Source organism: Chenopodium quinoa, unplaced genomic scaffold (assembly GCF_001683475.1).
Source record: "Chenopodium quinoa cultivar QQ74 unplaced genomic scaffold, ASM168347v1, whole genome shotgun sequence".
Classification (NCBI taxonomy): Eukaryota; Viridiplantae; Streptophyta; class Magnoliopsida; order Caryophyllales; family Amaranthaceae; genus Chenopodium; species Chenopodium quinoa.
The window spans coordinates 42,081-60,115 of NW_018742306.1; the positions used below are offsets into that span (position 1 = coordinate 42,081).

An 18,035-nucleotide genomic window follows, 5' to 3' on the forward strand; every position below is an offset into this window, starting at 1 on the left:
TAAAAAAGTGTTTTGTGTTCTTTTATCATTTTAACATTTTTTTTTTAATTATATAGTATATGTTTATGATCATTAATCCTTAGTTAAAAATCACTAATTAATAAATTCAGTTCAATTCTAATAAGTTCAGTTCAACTCATTTTAGTCAATGAGAACAGGCCCTAAGGCCTAAGTACTGCGTATAAATTTTGAGTACTCATATTATTTAGAAACGGATGAAGTATAGATTACTCAGCAAACAAAGTGGATGTCAAATCTAGGAATGACTAAAGAGAGGAAAGCCAGCATCGTTTCATTGTTTTCAGCGTGGTGGGTGTCACCAACTAATTGTTTAGTTGCTTTATGATAATCTTAATTACTTAAAACTGGCGGCTTTTGATTAGATTAAATAAATTACTCACAATTAAATATTTTGTAGATAATTACAAACGCAATTTGAATTGATGGAAAAAATGAGATATGTGGTGGTGGGACTAAGGAAGCAATTTATGTCGGTGTTGGATGAACAGCAACAGCTATACTTTTTTTATTTTCTTTAATCAATTTTCAACCATCTAATTGAATGACACGTGGAAAGATTAGCTATTCTTAATCCTAGGTTATGAATTTTGTTTTTGGTATCTTGTTATCTTTTCCATGATTAAACTGTATAAAAATTATTATTTTTTGTTGTTTGCTTTTATAGGTACCAATCATACATCATATGCGTGATTTCCTTTTTTCATTATTATGTTTGAGTCAACTCTAGTTGAGAAATTCTTCGTATGTTACTACACAAGTTGTAAATCCCTTATGTAGGTTATTGTACTGCTTGAATTTGAAATATTACGGGTTTGTTCTGATTTATTGAACTGAACTGACCCAAACTGATTAGAGCTAACTGAATATTTTATGAGAGAAGAAAATTGAAAACTAAACTGAATTGAAATAAGCTGAAGAGAACAGACCCGTACATTCCTTGCATTGGTTCTTACTTCTTACCGTTCGTTTGATAAATAATTTATTTTGAAATTTGTCTAAACTAAACTTATTTAATCTAATCTTAACTTCTTTTACTTGAATTAAGTAAATAAGTTGAACAGATCGAACAAAAAAGCCGACCTCAACCTCATTGTTGCTTACACTAATGTCATCTTGTAAAGAAAATTACTTTTGAATAAGTAATCGGAGTGGGTTGTTACATATACCTTTCCAACCCAATTCATCGATATTATTTACTCAAGTCATGTGTAATTTTACACTACTTCATAGTAAAAGAAGTAGTATGCGTGCAAACTAGACTGCTAGAGTAATTATAATTGAGGATTGAGATCAAATTTTGATGTTAAAACCTTCAACTAATCTAGAGGGTTTGGTATAGGAAAGCCATGGTTTTAATTTGGGTTGCTAAATGGTGGTGGCATTTCAATGTTTGGAGTGATGGTTGCTAATAATATGAGGAGAAGTTTGATAAAGAAAGTGTTATTGATCACAAAGAATTACTCCGTACAAAATACGAAATTAGGCTTGATTAATAACATAGGGAATATATCTATTATCTATATATTGCTCCCAATTCCCAAAACATAAACAAAATAGACTCCAAAGATAGACCCAAACAAATAACTTGTAACTTAATGTAACAAATACCAAGACATATTCTAACACATAATTTTAAGTTTAAACCCTACATTTAATAATAGACGTACGCCCAATAATGATGTATGTTTGTATTCAAGTTACACATTATGCTTGTAGTTCTAGGTACGACAATGACACAATTTTAAAAACGATTTATATCTCTATACACGCATGCTTGTAGTTGTTTTTTTAAATGTGAAGTGCAATTTACATAACTACATATACTAGTAGTATAAAAATAATAAGTGTAACATCATGGAGAGGATGTATATTACTTGTAAAACTCAAATACCTCCATATACATTCTAATTTCTCCATAAATTGAGTTATATATACAAACAAAAATGAATATAAACAATTAAGTTTGTGTTAACGATTGTAAGCGGCCTAAATTATGATTACTGGAGGAGTTTTCAACACAAATTGTCATTTGATTTATTTGTTAATTTAATACTCGTACTTGGTAGAATGCTAGCTTGCCAATTATAGAAAAAAATGGGTAGAATTGGCCAAGTAAATAGCGGCTAATAAGTGTGAATGTTCGTCAAAAAGGTAGCTATACCTGTTAGTTTACAAATCACCGGCCTATGACTTAACTATTTGGTATTTACTACCCCAATGTCTATATATGCACGTTCTTACAACTAACTAACAATTGCTATGTTAATAGTAAGCCATGATGTTTGGATGGCTTTTACCAAAAACAGCACCATTATACACTAGTTTTTATAATCCAAGAAGACAAATTGTCAATTAATATGTCTATGAAAAGTTCATATTTTATTACACTATTCTACCATGCATTCTCTTTGTGAAAGAGAGTCACAAAAGGTGAATACGGACTTGTATAAATTCAGATCAGATAAGACCAGATTAAAACTTTTGATTATCATTCTATTGTCAATTGCGTATTAAAATAATTTATAAAAATTACATATTTGAAAAGTTCATAATGAGACGATTCTAACCAAATCCATTTTGATAATGTTTTTCTTTATGAATTAGTATTAAAATGCGGCCACAATATAGTCAAATTGTTAAATCAGATCAGACTAGATAATAAAAATTCATATCAGACCTTATAAAAATGAAAAAATCAGATCAGACTTGTTTCAGGTGAAGAGAACAAGTCCTACCAAAGAATATGGAGATTAGAATGATTTAATATTTCTTTTTATCTAAAATCTTCAATTTGAATACATGGAAATTTTGACTTAGAGAATAATAAAAGGAAAATAAAAAAAATTATGTGCATCTTATTAGGCATGTCTTGATTTATATTGTCTAAATTCACAGCTAGTAATTTTTTTAGTGCATAAATAAAGATAATAAATTATTAGAAAGTAAACTATGCCAGTTTCAAAATGTTCAATTCTTTTTCATTTTGAGCCGTTGAACTCTATCCTACTACGTAATTTATTTATGTTTGAAAAACTCCTTTTACTATCTTACTTCTACTATTCCACATGTTGATTTACACCTTTTACGCTCCCTTTATGAATTAATTCACCTCTCCTTTTATTTCTTACACCAACCCATATTTATAACCCACATTTCTTACTTTATTCACATTATTTTGCTTATATTAATTAACTTAATTTTTCCATTCATTCCTAAAAACAGATAAACGAGTTAAACCTTTGTAAACGAAGAAGTACAATTGTACAAAATACAAATTAAACCAACAAAAAAAAATATAGAGATTAAATCCTAGATCGTGGCTATCGATCTACCACCCCTAAATTCTAACCAATTAAGCTAGATATCACCGACAATAATATGTTTCAAAATCATATTCGTACCGCTAGCATGAATTGTGTGATTAACAACTTAAGAACATTACGTATGATGTACGAGTACATGAAATAGATGTGCTTGATGTTTACCTCTTAAAGCATGTACATGTGATTTTCAAGTAGTTTGTACGGACGAAATGCATGTGAATGTTGTGCTTGTGCATGCTTGAGATTTGACAATGTGTTGGTGTTGGTTACATCACTTGCATGTGTACTAGTTCTTTTTTACGAACTAATTGCTAGTTGCATACCATATGATATTTTTGGCATCAATTATTTTCATATATTTTAATTTTAATATTTTTTATTTTATTTAAATGGGTTGTTGAGAGCTTCAAATAGATAAAGTCTAAGTGTAAATGTATTTTAATAATTCAAATCAAGAAAAAGTTGCACCAATTTGTACTCCTATGTACATTTTTGCATAGATTACCACATGCACTTATATATGTTTCGATATATTTGTGCCTCTATGTCCTGTCCTATTACATCATTTTCTTCTTTAATCTTATTGATACTTTAAATACAAATAAATTAAATATAAAGTAATGTAATAATTCACGAATTGAAGTGTTGTACTAAAGTATAGTCTTTTTTTTTTTTTTTTTTTTTTTTTTTTTTTTTGTTATAGGCTACTCGTATTAAATTATTGAATTGTTTTTAAGCTATCAAATTGCCAATATATGTTACAAGTATTAAATTGTTGATATAAGAAATTGTATTATCTATATAAGTTATTAGGCTATCAATATAAGTTATTAAACTTTGTTTAAAAAAAAAAGGAAGTTATTAAACTATTTGCAATAAGCTATCAAATTATCGATATAACCTATTAAATTGTCGATATAAGCTGTTAAATTGTCGATATAAATTAGTAATTTGTATAATATATAAGTTATTAAATTATTGCTACTAGTGATGAAACTCATGTTGAATCCGATCTCACATGTATTACTGTCTCATTGTCTGGAAATAAGAAGATTGAAAAGTAAACATTAAAAATGAACCAGAAAGAACATAGAAATGATTTTTTTGACGAATTTATCTTATAGTGTGCAAAGTTTGTGGATATCTTTGGCTTTCATATACTGAATATCGACTCTCATATTATGAGCTAATACCCAAGATTCACTGCCCAACATCTGAGATATAACTATATGAGATGTATGTCTAGAATTTAATTAATAGGCTTTGCCCAATCTATGAGAATCGATGTCTTTAATTTGAGACTCAAAATCTGAAACTTGTTGGCGAAATTCAAGACTCATTCTCAAAAACCTAAAATACTTCGTGTAATATACATGAGACTCATAGCATATCGTCACACCAAAACAGTGGTAGGACATGTCACACATAAATGCGTAATACCTCTTCATTGTAAATATCTCTTAAAAAAAGGTAAAATTAATAGAAAGATTGCAATAACTAAAAACTTATTAGGAATTGATAAACCTTAGTGATCATGCACTAGTGATGAGCCTAATTATAAGGGGTGAAAAGTTAAAATTAAACAAATTCATGACGAAAACAAGTTTGGTGCTTGAGAAGGATACTCACTTTTTTTGGCATGGCTACGAATGCAGTACATATTTGGCCACAACATTATATTGATAATAGTAAAAGTGAGCTAGCCTTTTACATCATCATATCACATACATGTGAGATGGGAACATCAATTGGATGGTGGCCAAATACTTCTTTCTAGTTTTGGAACGAAATAATTGATATCGTTTTAAATTTCATGATTGTCAATGCATAATATTGACCTATAATACTTTATACGAAGTATTCATATTTATTTATCAGTAAAATAAAATGAATTTGCTTAACATTTTACATAATAATATTTGTTTCCATATGTTAGTAAAATAATATAAATCGATGTAACACAAGCTAAGTGAAATAGCATCAAAATTTAAAATGGCAAACTTTGAAGCATAGGTAGTAAAAAACTAGTGAAATTATTGTACTAAATAACTCATCAAGTTTGTGATATTCAAAAGAGATGGAGTTAAGGATTGAGGGGTTGAATTGTCCCTTTTGTTTAGTGGATTTGGATCTCTTTTGAAGATTCCTTATCAAAGTAGAGCATCTTGTGTTGTCATGTTTAGAGATTTATGTGGACGCCTAGCAATGTAGTCACCTTCAACAATTTATGAGTATGTCCATCTTATATGGTAGCTTAGGGGACCATATTTAATCCTTATTACCTTTCCTTTCTCTTTAAAGATCAATGTACTCGTCATCTTTTTGTTTTGTGTAGTATATAATGACCATATATCGGGTTACTTTCTTAGAATGGCGAGTGAGTTATTATGTTAAGGGATAGGTGGGAGAGTAACCTCAACTCGAATCATAACCAGGCGTGTGAGAAGCACGTGGCAATGCTACCACTTGCCCCCAATAGCTTAACATTTTCAAATTTTCTTTAATTAGGTCAAGTTTTATGCACTTAGCAAAAATGTTAAATTGGAATAAATTTAATTGGTTTAATTATTATTTTTAACTGAAATTGATAGTTTACTAATTCAAAAGCATTTTCTTTTATAAATTGATTTTAAGGCCCCGTTCATTTCACCTTATTTTTACTGAAGTTAAATTAATTTTAGAAATTACTTTTCCTGAACTAAAATTATTTTTACCGATTCTTTTTTATATTTCTTCTTCAAAATTACTGATTTTTACTGAATTGGAATTATTATTATTGAACTGGAATTATTTTTGCTAAACTAAATTTATTTTTACTAAACTGATTTTTTATTTTTTATTTTTTATTTTACTGAATGTTATTATTTAAAGGTGAAGTGAACAGGGCCTATATTTCACTAGTTCACTATTGATTTTTACTAATCCTTCAATTTGTTTTCGCTTCTCTCACTCTCTAAACTCTCAAGTGAGGCCATATAGCTCATGAAGGCCGGGTGGGGCCGATGAGGTAATTTAAGGAGTTCGACCATTTATAATTAGGTATGATCAACAAGGATACATTCCTCCCAATCGATGTCATTTAATTCATAATTGGATATTGCTTTGGTATACAAATTATCATTTATTGTGTATATATATTTGTTGGACCACCCATAATTTTTTTTTTGATACCTTGGACCACCCATAATTAGTTATATCTTTGTTAAGTTTTTCTACATCTAAATCTAAAAAAAAACAAAAAAAAAAAACTACATGCCTACTAATATTGATTCATTTACAATAGTATCAATAGTTGAATCATAGTTTTGGATAATTTTTTTTTATTGAAAAAACTCGGTCATATATATTAAATAAAAACATTTTCAAATACTTATAAAAATCAGTTTAAAAAATCTTAATTAGACTAAATCAACAAACGCATATATTTCTTGGTCATTTTTTCTTACATAAAAAACTGCCAGCTATAACAAATTGGCTCAAGGTCTTTATTAGCTAAAAAGTATGAATGTGTAGCTGCACACGCTTCCCTTGATATAAGAATGAGCTCATCATGTATGTTAATAAACCACGTTCCTTAAAAATTTTCTGAGTGTTGGGTGTAATACCATCCAACAAAGAATGTACTTGTATATAATAAGCATGTGCAACTACCATAAGATAATGTATTAAAAACATGCAATTTTCAAAATTGTCAACGGATGCAACAGTTTGTTATTAAAATTGTCATGGTTGATTGTACCAAAAGTCTTTCTATATGTTATACGAAGTATTGTATTTGTGGATCCGTTTACTTGAATTGTACCAGATTTCGTTCATTGCTAGACATACATGATACACATACCTAAAGTCTTGAATGGTTTTAAGGTGGTTATATGTAGGCAAAGTGTTCCCAATTCACTAAAACGGCAAAAGAACATAAAAAGAGACACATTGCATTAACTGATGATTCATATGAAAAAAAATACGTTTAATAAAGTATGACTGAACTTGACAAACTACAAATTGGTAATCCAACCTTAAACTACAAACTATACTTTCATTTCCCCATCATCTTTCCACACCATTAACTTAAATTCCAAACTACAAATCTGATATTTGTATAAGATTCAAACATACAACCTTAACACTTTGTTTGTATAACAAAAATGGAAGGAAATGAAGGGGAGGAAAAGAGGAAATGAGATAATATGAAAAATAAAATTTACCTTAGGGGAGATTGATTAATAAATAAAACATAAAATTGGTAATCCAATATAGTCACCTGTAGTATTGTTAGTTAAAGTGAACAAAACATGACCTCAAAGCTACTCGTAACAAGTCTATAGTATTTATATATATATATATACATGCAAGTCTTAGTAATCTCTACTATCTACTAGACTGCGACTAAAGCGGATTGGAAACTTAGAAATCACTATTCTCTACTAGACTTCGACTAAACTAGATTTGAACCGTGTCAGATCCTAAATGGGGAAAAAGCTCTCCTAACAAGTGTTGCTGCATTCCTAGCCTTGAACCTAAAACTTTAGGTTAATTAGAACACTTTTCTTACCAATTTTAATTCTTAAGGTGATACTCCCTCCGTTTTTAAATACTTGCTTCATTTTTCCATGTGCGGAGTTTTAGGAGAATTGGAGAAAGTAATAAAATATGGGGGTAGTGCGCTAGTTGAGAAAATAAAAATTGTAAAAAGCAAAAGTAGTGGAAGAATAGGAGGAGAGAGAGTATTTTGTTGGATCCACTAAGTATGAGAAATGAATTATATATTATAAAATCTTTCCATAAAAGGAAATGGAGCAAGTATTTAAAAACGATCGGAAAAAGGAAAGTGGAGCAAGTATTAAAAACGAAGGGAGTACAAAGTTAAATGGTTAGAACTTAGAATTAAAAAAAGGGAAATTCCCATTGGTACACCCGTGGTTTTGACTTTTCCCATTGATACACTACAAAATTTTTGCCTTCCCATCAGTACACCCATGGTTTAGTCTTTTTCCCAACCGTGACTAACATTGTTTAAAAGTATTTCATTAAGTTAAAATAATTAAGGAAAAGACTATAATACCCCTTTTAAATATCTTATGTCTTGATTTGCGTGTCGAAAATTGTTCGGTTAGATTTTTGGGAGTCCTAGTCGTTAAGGATCCAAATTAACCTTGAATTAGCAAAAAAATAACCACAATGTCTCAATATGTGAGTCAAAATATGTCTCGATTTGCATGTCATTACTTTTTTTGTGATAATAATTGTTCGGTTAAAGTTTTAGGAGTCATTTTGAACCTTTATGGATCTAAATCAACTCGAAATTGTCAAAAAATCAACAAAAATATCTCATTTTGCACGTCATGATATTCTTTTTTGTTTTGTCATGACACGCAAAACGAGACATTTTCGTTAATTTTTTTTTTACAATTTCGAGTTCGATTTAGATCCTTAAGGGATCAAAATGACCCCTAAAACATTAACCGAACAATTACTATCACAAAAAATTAATGGCACGTAAAGCGAGACATTTTTGACACGCACATGAGACATTTGTGTTATTTTGTTTTGCTAATTTCGAGGTTTAGATCTTTAAAGGCTAACATGACTTTCAAAACTTTAACCGAACAATTTTCGACACACAAATCGAGACATTAGATATTTAAAAGGGGTATTATAGTCTTTTCCTTAATTATTTTAACTTAATGAAATACTTTTTAACGGTGTTAGTCACGGTACCGATGAGAAAGCAAAAATTTTAAAGTGTATTAATGGGAAAAGTCAAAACCACGGGTGTACCAATGATTTCCAAGGATACAAAATTTCCATAATTTCAAACCGAACCGAGTCCAATTTTAAAATGATGTCGATTGAATCCACCAAGAGTGGACTACTCTCAAGTTATGGGGCAATTTGGTGTCTGAAAATTCAGCCCTTTTTTGCATCTTCTGAAGAAAGCCCATTTGACGCCTCCACAATGCTCCATTTTCAATTTTGATGTTCTTCTTCCTTGTTCTTGTTGTGTTAAGGGGGAAATTACTCTTCCCCTTGTCACTCTTTTGCTCTTCTTCTTCTTCCTGCTATGCTAAAACCTTCACCGAAATCATGGGTTTTTGGAATCACCATCTTAGGTTATTGCCCCACAGAAAACACACCAGACTCAGAACAATTTCTTATTTTCTATCTTCCTGCAGATTCTTTACCACATTGAAGATCTCCAATGGCGAAAATGGGGAAACTGTCGAAGAAATTTCAAAGCTTTTAAAGCATAATAACTGGAGCATTTTAATGGGGTCATCAGACATCATTAAGAAGCTAAACCCAGATGTTGTTCAATCTGTTCTTCATCATAATCAGTTTTCTGATCCAATTCGACTTCTGGGGTTCTTCAATTGGTCGCATTCTCAACTGGGTATTCATCACAATTTGTTTTCCTTCTCAATTTTAGCTGTTCTTCTTTGTAATTCTAGCTGTTTTCCTCTTGCAAATGGGGTTATTGAATGTTTGATTGAAACCCGACCGCCTTCTTATATGGTGTTTGATTCATTGGCTAGTTGTGTGAGGGAATATAATAAGTGTGATTCTAGTTCGGTGATTTTTGATATAGTGATTAATGCTTATAAGAAAATGGGGCTCTTGAAAGAGGCTGCTGATGTGTTCTTGTGTATAAAAGACAATGATTTTTGTCCTAGTTTGGTCTGTTGCAATTCTTTGTTGTCTGATTTGTTGAAGAAGAATATGATGGGTTTGTTTTGGAGGGTTTATAATACGATGTTAGAGGTTAATCTTGTTCCTGACATTTATACTTATACCAATCTGATTAGTGGTCTATGTAAAGAAGGGAAGGTTGAGGAAGGTAAAAATGTGATTGTGGAAATGGAAGAGAAAGGCATTATTCCTAATTTAGTGACTTATAATGTACTTATTAATGGTTTGTGTAGATCCAAGGCCCTAGATGAAGCTTTGGAGCTTAAACGCTCCATGGCCGAGAAGGGCCTAACTCCTGATAGCTATACTTACTCGATACTCATTGATGGATTTTGTAAAAATAAGAGGGCTTGGGAAGCAAAGTTGCTGTTGGCTGAAATGGTGGGGAGGGGTTTGAAGCCTAACCATGTTACTTACACTTCCTTGATAGATGGGTTCATGAAGCAGGGTGATGTGATAGAGGCTCTCAAAATTAAAGATGAGATGACTGCTTGCGGAATTAAGCTGAATTTTGTGACATATGCTGCACTAATTTGGTGGTGTATGTAGGATAGGTGACATGGAGAAAGGAAAAGGTCTATTGTTTGAGATGATTAGGTTAGGGTTAAGTCCTAGTTCCCAAATATACAGCTATTTGATTGAAGGTTATTGTAGAGAAAATAAAATGGAGGCAGCCTATGAGCTGCTTGCTGAGATGAAGAACATGAATTTTTCCCCTACAGCTTTCACATTTAATGCAATTATCAATGCACTTTGTCATGTTAGAAATGTTCAATGTGCATATAATGTTCTACAAGAAATGGCCATTTGTGGTGTGAAACCAAATGTGGTCACTTACACAACTTTAATCAAGGGTTATATCCATGGGGGTAACTTGGAGGAGGCAATGAGAATTTTTGAAGAGAAATGAAGGAAAGGGACTTTACCTGATGTTTTTTGCTATAACACTCTTGTAATGGGCCTTTGCAAGGGTGGAAAAACAGGAGAAGCAATTTCTTATTTTGATGAGATGGTGGAGAGAGGATTAAAGCCAGATGCATATACTTATGGTGCTTTGATCCACGGATATTGCAAAGATGGGGAAATGAAAATTGCTAGTAGATATCTTGAAGAGATGTCAAGGTGTGGTATCAAACCAAATGATGTCGTCTATGCAGCTTTTATTGATGGACATTGCAAAGAAGGGAATATCGCAGAGGCCTTGTCGTCCTTTGAAGAAGATATGCTGAGGCAGAAAGTACTCCCTGATTTACTTGCCTACAGTGTGCTCATCCACAGACTCGCTAAAAAATGGAAAGATGCAGGAAGCTTCGCAGGCATTCATAGAACTTAGAGCTAAGTGTCTGGTGCCTGATGTGTATACTTATAGCTCTTTAATCTCTGGATATTCTAAGCAAGGAGATATGATAAAAGCTCTTGAACTGTTTGAAGAGATGAAGAGGGAAGGTGTTCATCCAAATATTGTCACTTACAATAGTTTGATTAATGGACTGTGCAAATTTGGTGAAGTAGAGAGGGCACAGGAACTCTTTTGCGAAGTCACCACAAAGGGGCTGGTACCAAACAGCGTGACTTATGCTACTATTATAGATGGCTATTCCAAATGTGGGAACTTAATGGAGGCATTTAGATTGTTTGATGAGATGCAATTAAAGGGCATACCATGTGATGGCTTTGTCTACAATGCCATAATTGATGGTTGCTCCAGAAAAGGAGATTTGGAGAAGGCTCTATCCTTATATCAAGAAATGCGGCACAAGGGTATAGCTTCAATACATACTTTCAATACTTTAATTGATGGGTTTTGCAAGTCAAATCAGTCAGCTGAAGCATTTAAACTTTGCAAGACATGATTGACATGAGTATAGCACCCACCAATGTGACATATACCATTTTGATTGATCATCACTGCAAATTGGGAATGATGGAAGAAGCTGAAGATCTCTTCTATGAGATGCAAAATAGGAATTTAAAGCCAACTACCATAACTTATGCTGCCCTCTTAAACGGATATAATAGAACAGGTAACGGGCTTAAGTTGATTTCTCTTTTCAATGACTTGTTGACCAGCGGAGTTATGCCTGATGAAGTTGTATATTCCCTAATGGTGGACACTTATCGTAGAGAAGGTAATTGGAAAAGAGTCTTTCAGATGATGGATGAATTGTCACTTAAGGGTTTGACATTGAAGGAAAATGTATGGGATTCATTAGTTGAAACCCTAAGTCAGAAGGATCAATTTTCTGAAGTCTTACAACTACTTGATGATATGGAACAGCAAGGTCTCATGCTTAGTTCAAGTACTTGCATGAATTTAATTCGTGCTTTGAGCCAATCCAGACATTCTGACAAAGCAGCAAAGGTTCTTGATACTTTGGTTCAATTTAGATGGGTTCCCAACTGCACTAGCTTGAATGATTTCAATCAGATTCATGACCAAGACAATTTTCAGAGTTCTGATAGCCTTTCAGGTCAAAGGGCATTGAATGTTGCTAATCTGGTGTAAGGTGGTTTTAAAATTGAATCTTATGCTACCAGCAGGCTCTATGCCTCTATTCCAGGGGATCTCGCACAATTACATGTAAGTCAGGTTCTTGTATTCCCTTTTCTCTCTCTTTTATCTTACCACTGATATAGGTCAGATGAGAATGCATTGGTTTTGTTATCCCATTTTTTCTCTCTTTGGTCCATATATAACATTCTTATGGAAAAGGATTTGGAGATTATATTTTATACTTATAACGATTGATTGTCTTTGAAATAACACATAGTTCTTAGATATTTGTTGCACCCAATCCTTGTTAAATTCAAAATCACCATATATTGTAGATTTGTAGACTAGTAAACGTTTAGCAGTAGTCTTGGTAGGCTGCTTAGGCTCTCTACCGTACAAATTTGTATACTTGAAATGTAATGTAGTCTTTCTCCTTGTAAAACTTGAGGTTTTGTTCTTTAATGTTGCCTAGAGGTTCCTTGTAAAACTTTGTGGTTTTGTTCATTAGTGTTGCCTGGTGGTTTGGCACCATCCTCACCTGTGCTGTGTTATAGAATGAAATGTGGGCTGTGATTACTGAGGTTGCTGTGGGGTGAAACATTGATAGTATGGGGAAAAATTGTTGGCTTCTTTGATGATTAGGGAACTCATAAAAGTGGCCGGGTTTTCTTTTACTTCTTTCGTCTTAAAAGCTCTTTATTCATTTTTTGCTTGGAGGGAAAACAAAGAGGTTGCGGACTAGGAAAGTGATCAGTGTAATATCTAACTTATTTATTTGTTATTTCCATTGCTAATTTAAGCCTTTTTTTATTACTTCGTATTATTTTGTAGAAGTAACAATATAATAATTATAGGAGTAATCTTTTGTGGCTCCTATTTTAAATTAAAGGGTTCAAGCGCCGTTCTTTTGCAGCTTGATGCTTATATTGCATGACTAGATGAATAAACTATGTAAGATTTCATTGTCTAAGAACTTCTAGCTGTCCCTTATTCATGAAGTAGGCCATTAAATAATCTTGCAAGTCCTGTGAGATGCAATTTTTTGTTTCTTGTTTGTTATATCTCACGCACATCATCTGTTTCTGCTGCTTCAGGGAAGGTTTTGGAAAGGATTTCATGTTGTTGTTGCACGTGGAGAAGGATAGAGAAAAAGTAACCTTGTGGCCTTCAGGTATTTCTTTTTAATGTGAATTCAGGTCTTCGTTTGGTTATGATATATTGTCCAACTGAATGTTCATTAGACTTTGTCATTTGTAAAATTTACAAACTTGCCCCATTGATGTTTGTGACATAAAAGGTTTTCCAGATTTCTAAATGCTACTTCCTGCATATTTCAATTCATTTACTGGGGTCTAATATCCTTGGCATTTGGTAACTAGTCTTAACTTCTTTTAAATGTGCTGGTACACTGACCATTTTGCACTGATACTTTGAACTTTTGCCTAGATTACTAATATTAATGCTTCGTGTATAATGTGTTTACATTGCAAAAAATGCGATAAATTGCATAATTGAGTAGAATTAATGCTCGTAGTTTGGCAAGCCACCAAGGTACTAATAAATTCAAAGGAGTGTAACATGGTGAAAAGTATCCAGCTATATATCACTGCTTTATCATGTAATTTATGGCCTGGTACGGGACATTTGCTATTTTGTTATATTGTGGAAGTTGTAAGTTGGAAGCTATCATGTAAGCAAGTGAATCAGCGCTTCTATGAATGTTTAGGTATTTGGAGAAGAAGATATAGTGCACTGCCACGTGGCAATCCTTATTATTTGTTCACTTAACAAACTCTTGTTATTCCGTATCATCCCTCTCTATAGAATATCATTGCAATACTTGTGCATGCATAAATCATTCTTCACTTAGTTTTTGACAGTTTAAATTCTACCCTTGAGCAAAGGGTCTCCTAAATTTTCCTTAAAAAAAAAAAAAAAAAAAAAAAATTCTTTACAACATTATGGTATTTAGATACTACTGAAATATTACCAGTCATTTTTTAATATCATACCATAACTAATTTGGTCTTGACAAGCAAAAAGTCACATACATAGTTGAAATAAAGAGTACAAAACAAAGAGGAGAAAATGTCCTCTAGACAAAAATTAAGTTACATATTAGCCCAGCTTTTTTTTTTTTTTTTTTTTAACCTTCCCTATCAAGTAACTTGTAAAATCCACACAAAAGCCTTGACTTTAAGATGGCTCCTCACCTTCCCAATAAATTTGGAAACGAGATGTATAACTGTATAACCTTGCTCCCTTCGTCCTGAATTAAGTAGGCCATGTTTCCATTTTAAGTTCGTCCCAAAATTATAAGCCACTTACTATATTTGGAGTCGAAAAATTTGAACTATCCCATATGAGATATGACCCTTAAATGTTACCCTTGAAAATATTTCAAAAAAACAAGTACGTTGGTAAGGTAAACATGTAAAAAATTAAATTTTTAAGGACAGCTATGTTATTCTAAATAAATTCCTTGAAAAAAAGGTCCATTCTGATGGTGGAAATAAGTATTAGTTATGAAATATATATAATACTTCTACCTCAATCATTCTCCTATCTCTATTGTTGATGGTTGAGTGACAGACGGAAGATGGAGCACTTTATTCTTTTCTTTGTTATTTTTATTTTAGCACTTTAAAAAGCTATCCTAAAGATATATATTTTATGATCACAGATGTAATTTGTGGTTATTTGGATTTTAGTTTTGCTTGAGCTATAATTACTGACAAAAAAAGCGACATAGGGCTACATAGTTGTGGCTCATTTACATTAACACATAATTAAATAAGAGAAAGGACTTTATGAATACAGATTATAGTACAAATAATAAGCAAGTTTCCTAGAAACAGGTTAGAACCATTTAAATCATGATTTAAATGGTTCTCACAAAAATTTAGTTTTTGACGCATCATAGAGGAAAAACAATTTTTATGAAGAAGTTAGGTTTACAAGAGCATTTAAAATTGGACAGGAGGGGATGGAAGGAGAGGATCCTGGTTAGCGAGTATAGGAGATAAATCTTGGTTCATGTAGCTGATCTCATCTTTGGGATTAAGGCTTTGATTGTTGTTATTGCTAAGTAGACAACTAGACATACTAGGATTTGGTGAAAAATTCTCTAGAATCTTAATGTTTGAGGATTTCATAGCATGATACTTTTTCTGTTTAAGTAAATAGTACTATGTGATAAACAATGTCACTGTTGTCATGTGAAAGGCTTGTAATTGCTGCAGTGCAATTTTGTGAAGTTCCATTAAAGGATGATTTTTTCAGGTGAATCAGGGCTAACGGTAACCAGCTGATATTGGCTTTGCCATCAACATTGCATTCTCCTGCCCATTGGTTAACTAGTCGGAGTGACTAGAGTATCTGTCCTTAAAAATAGTGTATGTCAAATATTTTGATACTTGGTCGAGTCAGTTTTGTGCATGTGAGTGAATGTATCTGTTGTCTATCAGCTTCATGTGCACCCTAAGGCGTGGCCTTTTCTTGCTACATTTTAACCCTATTTGCTGACCGAAACATTTACTTTTGCAGCTGCAGGTTTTTGCTACACAGTTAAGATTATGTTCCTACAATCAGCTTATATATCTTGCTTAAATGTTGCAAGTGTTCAAGTGGTTGATTGATCTACATGTTGGGCAAGCAGTAACCAGGTAGCTGGTTCTCCCAGAGAAATCAATGTACCACCCTTTCTTAAGCGCTAAGCAGTGGGAGGAAGTTACACAATCTTGTGCAAATTGAAAGGTGATTTCTCATTGATGCCTGACAGTTGTTTGCATACATAACTGTTGAGAGCTTCAACTTTTTGGATAACAACCTTGTCACATTCCAGGCGCAATTATTTGACTAAGAATACATACCAAATGGCCTTGGCAAGGGCTGGCCTAGGTATGGAAACAGATGGCAATGGAAACAGGAAGGAGTTGCTTCAAAAAGAGATATTTTGAACAAATCATCTGTAAGTTTAGTAGAATAAACCCCCTTCCCAGTCTGGTTCATGGTGCTAGAAATCTGCTTGATAAATAGCTCGTTATTTTATAGTTACTGATAAACTCTTTGGTTTGTTAATTGTTCGATTTTATAGGTTGATATTCAAGAGTACATGGCCATTGTATCATACTTACACTAAACTGACTAAAGTAAAGAAGTGGACTCACATACCGTAACTGCTGAAATGACTTCTGCAGTTAAAATAGAGCCGCAGAAAATTGAGCCTTTTGCTCTGGAATGCTCTGTTGCAAAATTTTATAGGCCGCCTGTATTTTAAATTATTTCTAGTTCAATTACTTCAGGTAATATGATGTATAATGTGCATGTTTTGTAGGGTAGCACAATTTTGGTTATAACAGCATGAATTTTGTAGTAATGTAGTGATCTAATAGAGCAGGCTGACGTTGCAAGCTGAAAATTATTACAAGTATATTCATCGGAGTAAATTGTGTAGAAAACCTCACATTTGCATTTTCAATTAGGCTTCTTCTGTGATCTTATCTGCATTTTAAAGCTTGGTTCATATAGTTCATTTTTGGAGTTCATTTCTGGAGTTCATTTCTCACATGGATGTATTTTCCATACTATATTTAAAAGCAAAAACATTTTTAAAAACATCGGATGTACAATAAAATATTGTTAATCTCTAGTAGAAAAATACAAAAAAGGCAACCCCTTAATGCCACCGGTTCAGGCCAAACCGGTGGCAAAAATCGGCCTAAAAATGGGCGGGTTTTTAGACAAAGATATGGCACCGGTTCAGCCCGGTGCCAAAAATAAAAAGGGCATCGGTTTGAACCGGTGCCATTGAAACGGTGCATTAAAAAAAAGAAAAAAAAACGCGCCCTTGTCTTTCTTTCTTCTTCCTTCTCTCTTTCATTTTCACTGTTGCATTCGAGAGCCAAAACCCTCACTGCACTCTCTCCATTTTCCCACCACTAGAGCCGCCACCGTCGCCGGCCACTAGCCCCGCCCTTCTCTTTCTCCCCTGTCCTTCTCTTTCCCCTGTCCTTCTCTTTCTCTGTTCAATTTCAAGTGGGTTTCCCTCTTAATTAGAGGGTTGTGAAGGTCTTGAAGCTAAGCCACGCCACCACCTTAAGTTCGCCGCGCCACAGCCCTAGGGTCGCCGCGCCACCGTGCTTCCGCTGCCCTAAGGCCGCCGCGCCACCTGCTGCTGCCCTCCTCCACCACCGAGCTGCTGCTGCCCTCCATCTTCCCTTCAAGGTTTTTCCTTTTTTTTTTTCACAATTATTTTTCAATTATGTACTTATATTAATATGTTTTTGCATGTTGAATTATTGTTTGCAAATTAAAATTTAGGTCTGAATATAATTATACTCCAATTTTTCTCAATTTTAGGTTATTTTATTTGGAATTTGTGAAAATATCAGTGATTTTTCTCAATTAGTTGGATTTTATTATGTTTTAATGTTTAATTTAATTTGTTTTGGTATAATTTTGAATTAATTATAGAAATATATATTAACCTTGGTACTTAAATAGTTGAA

At 32.8% G+C, this 18,035-nt stretch overlaps 1 pseudogene; it reads left to right on the top strand.

Moving 5' to 3' along the window:
* The first annotated feature begins 9,277 nt into the window (after positions 1–9,277).
* On the top strand, positions 9,278–16,765 carry LOC110686866 (annotated as a pseudogene).
* The last annotated feature ends 1,270 nt before the right edge of the window (positions 16,766–18,035 follow it).